General features: G+C 43.3%; 1 protein-coding gene across 3 annotated transcripts in view; it reads right to left on the reverse strand.

Annotated features, from left to right (window-relative positions):
- The window catches only part of sorbs2a (sorbin and SH3 domain containing 2a), a 47,501-nt gene extending 41,262 nt beyond the window's left edge, over positions 1–6,239 (reverse strand). For all 3 annotated transcript variants that reach the window (XM_084568951.1, XM_084568950.1, XM_084568949.1), the window contains exons 1-2: positions 5,829–6,239; positions 398–601 (exon numbers count right to left, since the gene is read on the reverse strand). The gene's annotated coding sequence lies outside the window, so the exon portion shown is untranslated. The remainder of the gene's footprint in view (positions 1–397; positions 602–5,828) is intronic.
- Between the last annotated feature and the right edge of the window lie 1,514 nt (positions 6,240–7,753).

A 7,753-nucleotide genomic window follows, 5' to 3' on the forward strand; every position in this document is an offset into this window, starting at 1 on the left:
CTTTTAATTTGCATTCTCTTTACAGCATTGTGTCCATAACATGTAAATATAGACACACGACAACTGAGTAGACAACACAGGACTATTTGTTTTCAAGAGTGATTTTAAAGAAATGCTTCAAAAGAAATCCCTTTAGAAAATATACTGAAATGTTAACTGGAGCGTCTAGCGTGGGGTAAGAAGAATTTAAAATTACTACTGGTTAATCTATAGTCTTAAAAAACAGAATTTAATAAATATATTCGCTTGTGTTTTGGTGAAGGAATGCACATGAGCAGTAGTGTAATTCAACACCGCAGTCTGAGTGCCTTTTGTGATACTGAATCTTAAATGTGACCCCCCTGACCCCCGAACAAGAGCATGCAGGTGCACCTAGCAAAGAAAAGGTAACTCTTACCGTCATAAAACCAAAAGACTGGAAACTTGCTAAGCAGAGCAAGGTGTAGGTGAGCCGAGGGCCCAATTTCCTGTTCCTCCTTCTCTTCTTGTCTGACTTTTTCCTTCCTCTTCTTCTTCTTCTTCTTCTTCTTCCTCCCTCTGCTCAAGATAGGTCTCTCCCACTGTTCAACCTTTATTCCCCCGCTCTCAGTCCGTCTAATGCCTGGGAAGCACAGAGACAACAGAACGGGGAGAAAGTTAGAGAGGGAGCCAAAGAGAGGGAGTGACAGGGAAAGAGAGTTCCCTGTTTGGGTGAAGCAGTGATCAGATACGGCTATTTTCAGACGCAGGCATGCTCGTCTATGAGACTGGAAAGTTACCCCCCAGTGTAGATGGGTGGGGGCCAAGTGACAGGGCCGACTATCTCTATTTTACCACGCGCACACATGTTTGCATGCGTGTGTGCATACCACAATATGTGCGCATACATTCCTGCAAAATCATACTATACGTAGGCGCACATTCACGCACTGTGCAAATACCAGCACAGTCTGATCCAACGGTTACATCAGGTTGGTACACCTTTGAATATTTAGGATAGCAGTGGACATGACAAGTTGCCTTCAGAGGCCTATCTCTCCTCCCACGCTTCAAAGTCACATAGTGGCCAGTGTCATCAACGTGCCGCCATGTAAATTGGCCTTCTCCGAGCAGAAACTGACAGGAGTGTCAAACTGTTCTCACATGAGACTTTTTTCCCCTCTTTGCTGCTGATGGTCCGACTGCCTGTCAAGAAGGCTCGCTCAGAGATGTGCAAATGAACACACTTGCACGCAAGACTTCTTTTTATATCCATGTCAATAAACCATGCGTTGTCAGCGTCACATCAGGCCGCAAAAATAAACACAAATTATGTGTCCACTCGCTTGTGTCGTTAATAATCTTCCCGATGCGTAATCCATATGGAAATGTATATTTGGAAATGACCACACACAGGCTGAATATACACAGGAGAGAGGTCAGTCACAAGCACCTCTAGACCCCAGACTCCCTGCTATTCCCAGAATGATGATGTAACTACTGCTATTAGCCTCTCATATTTAGAGCCTGGATACCTAAAACCAGGCAGGCAGCTACCGTGCAATATGCTATTTGGACAACATCCACCTCCTCGGTTCTAACCCATATTTTAAAAACAAACAGAACAGGCACGGAAATCAGCACCAACAAATTACTGTTTTGCAGGGTTCAGGAAGAGTTCGGCAGTAACTACAAAGGAAATTCATTAACTCATGGTAATGCAGCTCCGTTAAGTGATCCACTCTGATTGCTACTGATGTTTGGCTCAGATTAATTTCTAGTTCATTCAGTTTATTTTCTAGTTTATTCAACTTCAGTTCTCTGTCTTTTTTTGGACAACATGCACATTACTAAAAGCAATCACTGGTGCAGTCTACATCATAAATCAGGCCATAAGTCTCAAAAATAGTGAGTTTAATTAAGATAGCAACAAGTTGTTTAATATAGAGCCACAAAGGTACGACAGTGCACTAGCTCAGCCAAGTGCCAACCTGTTGCCAACCTTTAAATCAACCGTGGATGGGCTCAGCGTTGTCCTGGATCAACACTATCTAGGTCCGCTGTCATCGTGCCAGTGATGATGTGGTGATGTCAAAATCCCTTTTTACACTGGCACAAATGGTTCCACGGTAAGTAAGACTCCTTCCGCTATGTCCCCCAAACACCTCCGCTTCAGAACCTAGAGGTTCCCACTGCAGTGATCAGCTTGTCAGCATAGATCATCAAACGGCAGCTGGTCCCCAGCAACGTCTGGTCACGTGCCAAGGATCACCGAGGTATGGTGAAAAGCTGACAACTGACAGGTGCTAATGATGTAACCTTGTGGCCAAAATCAGTATCAGGGGACCAATAAAGTCCTGTCCCATTACAGACGTTATCAACTACAGCTTTCATCCTGTTACACTTGAACATCTGAACAAACATCCCAAAATGGATGAGATTTAACATTTCGGATCACATCCATTAACCATTTAAATTCCATTCTGACTCGAATAACCAATTAAAACCAACAAAACACGGCAGCAGCTTAGGAACGATCTCATCAAAGTACCAGGGCCAACTATTTTAATACCAACTGACTCAAACTCACGCTCAAACACACCGACACTTTGACCTACGAGCCACTCTGGGCTACAGTAGCCGCGTCGACATGGTCTCACCCGTACGGTTTCAACACCTAATTCATTATCAGCTTCTGCAAGGCCCCGCCGTTCCCAGTTAAGCAAGTGGCAGGATATAAAAAGCAGACGAGCAGCGCATTTAGAGAGTGTCAGTTACTGGAAAACACTTTAACTGTGGAGAATATCAAAAAAAGGAAAGGTATATCCACAAACACAGAGCATTCTTCAACAGAGACGGTGCCAGCGTTTTGTTGCTTTGGGAGAAGACTGAATGTAGTGGAATACAGTATGAGGCAGCAACTCAAACAGGTTGCTGTCTCTTAATTTGAGTTACAGTAAACTAAGAATAGAGACGGAAATACTACCATTTTGACTGGTAACTCCTACGGGACAAAGCATACAGCTGTAATTTCAGATTTGATTATTTTGATGTAAGACAAGCTGATCCTGTGGCAGCAAAAAAAAGTGTGTGGCTGCGCATGTTTTGGTTTTTATGAACAGAAACTGTCAAGGCCAAGATAAAATTCCAGTTTCTCCATTTTGCAATTTGCAAGCACCTGACGGCACACAATTGACTAACAATATCATCATTTGAAGCGCACTTGAGAATTTCGACCTAACTGTGGAGGTATGTGCTGACAAAAATGTCTCCAGTCTTAGCGGGAAATACAATCAGTTTAAAGAAACAAAGCTCAACTACTTTGGAGCATTATAAAGGTATAAATTTGTGTTTGTTCTTAGATCCCTGACATGAACTACACTAAATGTTAATAAAGAGAAGGTATTGACGTGGAAATCCTCATTGGCAAGGACAGATAATCAACAACATATGGGGACTTGGTGCAACTGTACACCAAATGTATATGCACTAGTACGCCACTCAGCAAGTCTTAGTGAGTGGAATAAGAGATGCTTCCTCTTGTGTTGAATTTTACTTATATTACCAATAACACTACTAAGACACTATACGCTCACTGACCACTTCTTTAAGTACATGGGTGCCTAAAGGTACTTTTGGGTAAATGAGTGACTGCAACCTAATATAACAGTACTGCACTAAAACCCCCTTCATGACACTTACAATGTTCAGTTCACACTGAAACAGTGTAAGAAAGATGGTAATTCAACTGTATGATCATTTTGGATGATGTAGTTTGTAATGCTTTCATTATAGTTGAGAATTAATTTTCATTATTATGCCTAATGAAGTGTTTGTAGGTGTATATATGCCCTTTTTGCAAGATACAGTTATATATATTATCAGTCCATTAACTAAATAATTGGAAACAGGCTTTATCTTTTTTTTTGCAATAATTACTAGACTTTTTTGCAGAATAATCTTATGAAGGAATAAAGTCATCAAGTCTGGCCCAGAAACGGAGAATATCTTCAAAAAATAAAAAATAAAAAATAAAAAAAGAATGGCTCAGCAAACAATGAGAACGCTCAGGGAGAAAGCATGTCCTGCAGCCAGTGGTTTTTATCAGTGAGACTGAGAATTAGGTAAGCTTTTCACACACCACTTGAGCTGTGACGGCCGTCTCTGAAGAAGGCCAGACAGAGAGGGGAGATAAAAGAGGAAGTGAAGAGCAAAGAAAGGGCAGCAAAACAAAGAAATAAACAGACAAAAGGAAAATAATAATGGATGCTGGAGCGCGAGTGACAAAGTGAAAGAAGGTGAAGTGTGAGAGTAACTCCCCTGTTACATTCTGTACTTTCAGGAGAAAATGTATCACATTCTCGTATTCCCTGATGGCCTGCCTTGATCCCCTTTCCTCTTCTCACTCTTTCGCTCAAACATACATGCTCGACACACCGTCTCTCTCTGTAACTCTAAACTGGCAGGTGCAGCCGAGTTAACGCTAACAGAGACATACTTTCGGTCTCATTTAACCATCAATCAAGTCAAAATGCTACGATCGCTCGTTAAGTGTGTATTTAAGCCCCTGTTAGGTGCTGTTTATTGGTGCAGCAGCCCCCCTGGGAGACAGATAGCAGCCAACTGTTGCTCGTCATATTGCGTCCTGCTGTGTTGCTTCCTCTCCTCCAGACACAAGTATGCGGCCATAAAAATGCATGAAATACTACATCAAAAACACCGTCCCCCAAAGCCTCCACAGCACACACACTCACAACAGGTAGGCCTCGCTGGGAGTGGTGTGAGGTTCCCGGAGAGATAGTGTTACACAGAGAGGACACCACCTCTCTCTCTCTCCCTGCTCCCAACCAGCATTCAAATCAGTCCTTATAGATAACAGCCGTAGCTGCTGGCCTTTTAATTTTTTCCTCATTACATCATTCTTGCTGTACCAGTTAGCAGACGGCACCGAAGTGAACGCAGGTGATATCCATTTCTCTGTTTTGTGTCAGAACTGGGCTAGAAAGAAGGAAGCAAATTAATAATATGCCAAAATCAGAGCCTAAATGAATTTCCATTATTGCATTTACTGCTTACAAGAGGCTGACTGACTCAGACCTCTAATGGCAGGTGAATGAAAACCCCGCAGCAGCAGCAGCAGCAGCAGCAGCAGCAATCAGGAAAATCTGCACATCAGTAATGACTTTACAGTGTTGCTGTGAGGCATCAGCGTTCATAAGACAACATACACATGAGTGGTAGCAAAAGTATTGTGATGATAGTGTTGGTATGATGGGCATGCTTTCTATAAATGCTCTCTCATTAATACACATACTGTTAAATACTGTACTGCACCACTGTATAAGTGCAAGCAAACAATAGAGATTATCCTAAGCATCTGGGATGTAGGTTAAACATGGACGCCACACTTCATGTGTGCAACAATCAGGTTTTTTGTGTTTTTTTGTTTTTATTTTTTTTGACTACACACATTTCTCTCGTGTTCATGCCGTTTTACTGCTATTGTTAATCAGTATTTTAGCGTCCACAGCTTTAAAGCTTGTGGTTTCAGCGTTTAACATCCTCCCAGTCCAGACCGCATCTTCCTCTAATGCACTGGAAGCAGCAATCCACTGGGATGCACTTTATTGGAAACAGAGGCGACCAGACCGCATCTAGGGCGAGCCGATTTATTTGTTGGGATCTAGGCGAGCATAAACTATAAGGCGTATAAAGATTAAAATAGAAATAATAATAATTATAATGGTTATTACAAATAAAACTCAGTCGCGACTCGGACCAGCTGCAGCGGCTATAAGCTGCGCGCGCAGGGAGATATATTACTCCCAATATTTAACAACACAACTGCTGCTGCTACTGTGTGTACTTACCCTAAATAGACTGCTGTCCCCCTCGACAAATTCCGAAACATACAGTCAGGTAGTGAACCTCTTCCATATCAAAGTCCTCAGTGGAACTAGCCCCAGGAGTGACACACAAACACAAGCTGAGCTACAGCGGCTGGGGAAGCTAGCAGGGTGTCCCTGTGATGAAACCGTACACCTGTTTTTCGACGCGGCTGTGGATGTGGCCGGTGTCGGTCGACCAACTAAGGCAGCTCCCTCCCTCGGGGGGTCACTGGGCTTCGGTTAGCAATGCGGTCAAGCCGTCCCGTCCCCCTTTTCCCTCGCTACACAGACCTCCAAGGAGAAGAAGGCGGCGCAGTTAGTTACCGCATGCTCCTTCTCGAACTACACGCGCGCCGGTCGGTCCCGACTCTGCCGACTCCGAGGCAGCGGCTACCGTCCAGAAATGGACTGAACCTGCCTCCGGTTTCCGCTTTTTATTATCACTGAATGATGCCGCGGCTTCGTGCGCAAAATGGCCTCTGTTATTTTCATTCAGCAACAGTCCGCCGCGAGCTTCTGATTGGGTCGCGTGTAGCCATGGCAACGCCCGCGGTTCAATCAGTGCTGGGAGAGAGGGCAGCAGGCCTGGGGTTCACCGGCAGCAAAGTGGCTCTTTACCTTGTATCTGCGGCAGAAATGTAAAATAGACTGACCTCACATATGAGGAGCTGGACGTTTCTGAAGGCTAATGGTTGAAACATGACAATAATACAGTCAGGCCGAGGCCCAAAGCCTAAGTTAGGGAGTGATTCACAGACTCATGCTAGGAATAAGCCACAGCTGTGCCAAACTTTATATCTGTGTGTTTCCCTGGCAGTATATCATGCTGTCAACAAACTATTTCAGGGGGAAATGCTAAGCTATTAATAAAGACAATTAAGTTATAGCTTGGCTTTCTCCTAGAAGTGGATGTTTGGGGGATGGGGTTACACATCCTAACAACAAACTGGAAGAGAAACCGCAAGCAAACCGTCATTCATTTGAGCTAAGCGAAACTTTATGCATTTTTATTACCCACATTATATCCTGCTAGTGAGGTGTAAGCTAACCCTGAATGCAGCTTAAAAGGAAACTACTACTGTTTTTTTTACAAACTGGACCTTATTTCTGGCATAAAATACGGTCGTTTACTCACCCATATAACTTTTGTGTAATTCATAATCCTTCGGGAGATAATTAGATCAGCGTATTATCCATGTAGTGGGAGTGAGTGGGGCACCGAAACACAGCTTCTAAGTATCACATAATCTGCCGCTAAACTCGTTCATTTCATCAATATTTTGTTATCGTACATAGTTCTCTTCCCTGTTGAGTCCGGAGTTGACCTACAGACCCCGGATGATGTCTTCTGACCTGGATGATATCGTCTCTGAGGCCGCGTGCACCCACGACGGTCGACTTGTTTACCTGTAATTTGCTACTGCTAGTTTTTTTGCAACATGGCTGAATATTTTTCCGACTCTGAGGTTGTGGACGAACCATAGCAGTAGCAAATTACAGGTAAACAAGCCAACCGCCCCGGGTGCGTGCGGTGCTCAGAGACAACATCATCCAGGTCAGAAGAAGACATGTAGATCCTCTACACCTAGATGTAGATGTATATGTAGAAATATTGGTGAAATGAACGAGTTTTGTGGCAGATAATGCGTTATTTAGAGGCTGCATTTCGGTGCCCCAGTCACTCCCACTACATGGATACGCTGATATACGAATTACACAAAAGTTATATGGGTGAGTAAACGACCATATTTTATGCCAGAAATAATGTCTAGGTTGTAAAAAACAGTACTTCCCCTTTAAGTGGCGAGTTTTGGGATGTAGGTTAAACAAGGCTTTGTCATTTTTGTTTGCAAGCCGTATTACTTGAAAATGCGAGTTATTTTGGTGTTTGTTTCAAATTACAAACT

Source organism: Chelon labrosus, assembly GCF_963514085.1.
Source record: "Chelon labrosus genome assembly, chromosome: 2".
In the NCBI taxonomy this organism is placed as follows: domain Eukaryota; kingdom Metazoa; phylum Chordata; class Actinopteri; order Mugiliformes; family Mugilidae; genus Chelon; species Chelon labrosus.